Genomic DNA, 6064 nt, shown 5'->3' on the forward strand with positions numbered 1-6064 from the left:
ATGATGGGTATAATGCCCACTCTATCCAAGGCACGGTCCTGACCAATGTTCGTAGCCTTGGTACTTAGATACTGTACATCTGGTACCTGAAGGATCACTGAGGCGAAGGAAGACTGGGCACTGCTGGAGGAGGAATTTGCTTAGCAACACTGCTATGCCTAGAATCAACAGAGCCTTCACTCCCTTTGGAGGAACTTGAAGCCTCCAGAGAGATGGTAGGCGTACCAGGAGGTGGTACTACTGGAGGAGCCTTTTTTAGTCATCATACCACCTGCCTCACTGCCTGCACCAAGCCTAAGAAACCCGGTATGGCCTTCGAGAAAGGAAGCGTCCCCGAAGGGGCACTACGATAATATTTCCTTAGCTTGGCTGGAGTGCCAAGGAAAAGTAGACCCGAGAAGATTGAACCTCACGCCCTTCCCTGTGCTCTGCTTCCCTAATAAAGCAAGTGCCATCTGTCCGACTGAAATGTTGAGATGACGTTGCCAGTTTCCCTTGGTAAGAGGAAAATGATGAGGTGAGTGCTGGCGCTTCCAGGTCTGAAAAGCCGCACTAGCACACACAACTATATCCATTTGTACAAGTAAGCTGGTATCTACCGGTACTTACCTTGTCATCTGCGTGTATTGCACTGAACGCTCTAGCGAGGTATCGTGATCGGCATTGTGAATTGCCCTTAGAATGTAGCCGAAGCTAGTATCTGGGTTTACTCCGGATGGATACTCTGACAAGTAACCCTGAGAGGTACTTCTCAGCATCTCCTCACAATCATCCTCTGAAGCAGAATGAACGTGCAGGCGAACAGGTGAAGAGGTTGAGACAGTCGGACACACAAGAGACTATTTCGCCGCACGACCTACTGATTCTCAAAGGAGAAAATGGGAATCAACCCCTAAGGAAGCTATATGCTCCCACTATGTACCCAACTGCAAGACGTCAAGTAATAATTCCTTGCACAGGGGACCCATGAACCCCAAGAAAGGTCACAGCTGATGCATCGTGTAAATGGAGAGACTTCCCTACAGCAGTGACCAGCACTGCTTCACTAGGGAAAGCACTGGAGGTCATCCGCATGCAAGGTTGTCCAGGAGTCAAATGGGCGCCACTCGTACTCGACCGACTCCCAGGGGAAGCTGACAGAGCAGAATACGGATAAAGAAGTAGAGCTAACGGAGTTTGATGGCGAGGTTTCTTTCCTTTTGAAGATGAACCCGAAGTGGAAGTCTCTCTCTTTGCCTTCTTCCGCCACCTTCCAAATCTCAGCCACTGGAAGGGCGATCCCTCCCTACTGTTACTAAAAGGAGACTCTTGCGTGCCAGAGTGACCTCTGCACACAAGACAGAGACCATGATGATCAGCCTCAAAGGCTGACAAGAAGGGGCTGAATCAGCGCCCGTCGATGCTGGGACTAACCCGCCTTTTTTCAATCCCAACGAGAAGACTCATGAAAATAAAGAACTAAGTTTTCTTTTTTTTCAGCTTTTAGGCCAGTTGTTTTCAACAGATATACAGTTCAACAATTTTACAGAACAAGACAGCGTTTTTACCAAGCCGAAATAAAAGTGACCTTTTATTACTAGTGCGGGTGTGAGCAGGGTGGTTGGTCTAATCCTGCTCTCCTTCTGCTAAACAGCTTAACGGCTACTTTCAGCTATCACCGAAATATATCTCCACTGTAAAAAGCATAATGGTTTGTATATAGTACCGGAAAAAACTAAAATAATGTTCACTAAAAATGCACAGACAACAAATAAGGGTTAAGGATTAACCTCTAGAGATTGTTAATGAATATACATAGAACAGAGAGTAAGTGTTTCCCCAGGCCATGAGACCAAAATTAAAAGAAGGATAGTCATGAGATGGAGAGCTTTTCATACACAAAATGAGAATATTAAAAGTAAAATACAACCTTCTCTTAAAGTAAAAGTATGTGATCTGATAGTCATACCAGTTATTATTATTATTATTATTATTACTATCCAAGCTACAACCCTAGTTGGAAAAGCAAGATGCTATAAGCCCAGGGGCTACAACAGGGAAAAATAGCCCAGTGAGGAAAGGAAATAAGGAAATAAATAAATGAAGAGAACAAATTAACAATAAATCATTCTAAAATAAGAAACAACGTCAAAACAGACATGTCAAATAATAAACTATCAACAACATCAAAAACAAATATGTCATAAATAAACTATATAAAGACTATGTCCGCCTGGTCAACAAAAAAGCATTTGCTCCAACTTTGAACTTCTGAAGTTCTACTGATTCAACCATCCGATTAGGAAGATCATTCCACAACTTGGTCACAGCTGGAATAAAACTTCTAGAGTACTGCGTAGTATTGAGCCTCGTGATGGAGAAGGCCTGGCTATTAGAATTAACTGCCTGCCTAGTATTACGAACAGGATAGAATTGTCCAGGGAGATCTGAATGTAAAGGATGGTCAGAGTTGTGAAAAATCTTATGCAACATGCATAATGAACTAATTGAACGACGGTGCCAGAGATTAATATCTAGATCAGGAATAAGAAATTTAATAGACCGTAAGTTTCTGTCCAACAAATTAAGATGAGAATCAGCAGCTGAAGACCAGACAGGAGAACAATACTCAAAACAAGGTAGAATGAAAGAATTAAAACACTTCTTCAAAATAGATTGATCACCGAAAATCTTGAAAGACTTTCTCAATAAGCCTATTTTTTGTGAAATTGAAGAAGACACAGACTTTATATGTTTCTCAAAAGTAAATTTACTGTCGAGAATCACACCTAAAATTTTGAAAGAGTCATACATATTTAAAGAAACATTATCAATACTGAGATCCGGATGTTGAGGAACCACCGTCCTTGACCTACTTACAATCATACTTTGAGTTTTGTTAGGATTCAACTTCATACCCCATAATTTGCACCATGCACTAATTCTGGCTAAATCTCTATTAAGGGATTCACTAACCCTAGATCTACATTCAGGGGATGGAATTGATGCAAAGAGAGTAGCATCATCTGCATATGCAACAAGCTTGTTTTCTAGGCCAAACCACATGTCATGTGTATATAGTATAAAAAGTAATGGGCCAAGAACACTACCCTGTGGAACACCGGATATCACATTTCTATAATCACTATGGTGCCCATCAACAACAACTCTTTGAGATCTATTACTTAAAAAATCAATAATAATGCTAAGAAACGACCCACCCACTCCCAACTGTTTCAGTTTGAAAACAAGGGCCTCATGATTAACACGGTCAAAGGCAGCACTAAAATCAAGGCCAATCATACGAACTTCCCGACCACAATCAAGGGATTTCTGTACAGCATTGGAGATTGTAAGAAGGGCATCACATGCTCCAAGGCCTTTACGAAAACCAAATTGCAAACTAGGGAGTAGATGATTACCTTCAGCAAACCTATTAAGACGTTTTGCCAGAAGACGTTCAAAAACTTTAGATAATATGGGAGTTATGGAAATTGGGCGGTAGTCAGTGGGACTTGAGCTACCACAAACACATTTACATAGAGGAGTAACATTACCAATTCTCCAACTAGTGCTAAAAGCTCCTCTTCTTGCTAACTTGCGCAAAATAACAGATAACTTTGGAGCTAAGAAATCTGCTGTCTTTATAAAAAACAAAGGAAAAATACCATTTGGGTCTACACCTCCATAAGCATCAAGGTCCATCAACAGAGCTTTAATCTCACGAGATCGAAAAGCTAAACTAGTTAGTTTAGCCTCAGGAAAACAGGAATGAGGAAGTTCAAGTTTTTCATTACTCTGTTTACTGTCAAAAACATCAGCCAAAAGGGATGCCTTTTCCTTTGGACAGTAGGTGACTGAGCTATCTGGTTTAAGTAAAGGAGGAACTGTTGCGTCTACACCAAAGAGTGCAGATTTAAGGGTAGACCACCATTTATGTTCCTGAGTTGTACCAGAAAGTGTTTCTTTTATGGTTAAATTGTACTCCTTTTCAGTAGAGGCATAAACTCTCTGAGCAAAAGCTCGAAGCTGAGTATAGTTGTTCCAGGTCAAATCTGATCTGTTACCCTTCCAAAGTTGATAGGCCTCCTGCTTCTCCAAAAAAGCACGTCTACAATCATCATTGAACCACGGTTTGTCCTTCACTCGGTACCTTAGCACACGAGAAGGGATACGCCTATCAATTATGTTGACTAGATTCTCATTCAAAGGGACAACAGGATCTACACTATTATATAATTGTGACCAATTCAAGCACAAAAGATCATGTAAAATCCCATTCCAGTCTGCTTGGGATTTCATATAAATTTTACAAGAATATGATATATCAGGGACAGGCTGCTCAGTCTTCACTAATAATGAAATCAAGGCATGATCAGATGTCCCGACTGGAGAACCAACCTTACCAGTTATAACGCCAGGGGAGTCAGTGTATACGAGGTCCAAGCAATTACCAGACCTGTGAGTGGCTTCATTTATGATTTGCTCACAGCCTGATTCAGAGGCAAAGTCTAAAGCTCTTAAGCCATGGCGATCGGTAGGAGAGATGGAACTTAACCACTCCCTATTGTGAGCATTAAAATCACCAACAAAGACAAAAGAAGCCTTTCTATCATCTTCTTGTATCTTAGCCATAATGGTAAGAAGACAATCGAAGATAGAATCATCCATGTCTGGATTCCGGTAGATCAAACATAAATAAAAGTTGTTATGCCTGCCACAAACTTTTATTACCTGAATCTCATGACATCCACATTGATAGCAGGACTTATGAGAAGCAGGGTACTCGGTCCTAATATACACCGCCATTCCCCTGGCCCTAGGGATGGCATCACGTTTCAACATTATTGGCTTCTTAAAACCAGTTATAAGGAGCTCAGATGAGTGCCTCATATTAGAAACCAAAGTTTCTGAGCACAAAAGAATATCATACTGTCTGGACGCAACTGTAAGGTCTTGGATATTTGCATGAAGACCACGAATATTGCAATACAGAAGACGACATTGACGAAATCTAGGACGTACTGGTCCCGGATTTCGCTCAATGTCTCCAGACAGCATAAGAATTAATAGAAATAAAAAAGAGACATCATACTTAAAAACTAGAATAACAAGAATTATAACAAAAACAATACGTACAGAATTACAAACAAAGTGATTGATGATACCCATAGACTATAGTAAAAAGTCGGAAAAACTGGTCAACATGGAGGAGCCGATACACCATGCAAGGCTAAATACCCTCCAGGATAGCCACTTCAACTGAAGGGAGGACAGTAAGGATGGTTTTGAGAAGAAAAAGAATCAGAAAAAGGAAAAGACAACCTCTTGATAAACCACCAGGCATCCATGGCCCTTCTATTAAGCCTGCCCAACACACCATTTCAAAAAACAAGAGGAAGAAAAAAAAAATAAGATAGAATAGTGTGCCTGAGTGTACCCTCAAGCAAGAGAACTCCAACCCAAGACAGTGGAAGACCATGATACAGAGGCTATGGCACTACCCAAGACTAGAGAACAGTGGTTTAATATTGGAGTGTCCTTCTCCTAGAAGAGCTGCTTACCACAGCTAAAGAGTCTCTTCTACCCTTACCAAGAGGAAAGTACACTGAACAAATTGCAGTGCAGTAATTAAACCCTTGGGTGAAGAAGTGTTAAGTATCTCATTGTTGTCAGGTGTATGAGGAAAGACTTATGCAGCAGAAACTTGAAGTCTTACTAAAGCCTTAGAACATAAGCTAGTTATAACTCAAAGAGCTATTGAAAGAATAATGATGGGAATAACACTAAAAGACAGAAAAAGAGCAACATCGTTATGAGAGCAAACTAAAGTGTAGGATACTGTATTATAACAATATGTAAGAAAAATAAATGGACATGGGAAGTGCATACAATGAGAATGACAGATAGTACAAGGTAATTAAAAATAACAAAATGGGTCCCTAGAGATGCCAAAAATATCGGGGGAAGGAAAAGAAGACAATGCATTAACGAACTAAGAAAATTTGCAGGTGTGGACTGGCACAGTAAGACCATTAAAAGAAGCAAGTGGAAGGACAAGTCTGAGGCCTTTGTTCTGCAGTGG

General features: G+C 40.8%; 1 protein-coding gene across 1 annotated transcript in view; it reads right to left on the reverse strand.

Annotated features, from left to right (window-relative positions):
* Positions 1–6064, reverse strand: part of LOC137655763 (tRNA (adenine(37)-N6)-methyltransferase) — a 329883-nt gene that overhangs the window by 194510 nt on the left and 129309 nt on the right. The window lies entirely within an intron of this gene.

The sequence above is a fragment of the Palaemon carinicauda genome, chromosome 16, assembly GCF_036898095.1.
Source record: "Palaemon carinicauda isolate YSFRI2023 chromosome 16, ASM3689809v2, whole genome shotgun sequence".
Lineage (NCBI taxonomy): Eukaryota > Metazoa > Arthropoda > Malacostraca > Decapoda > Palaemonidae > Palaemon > Palaemon carinicauda.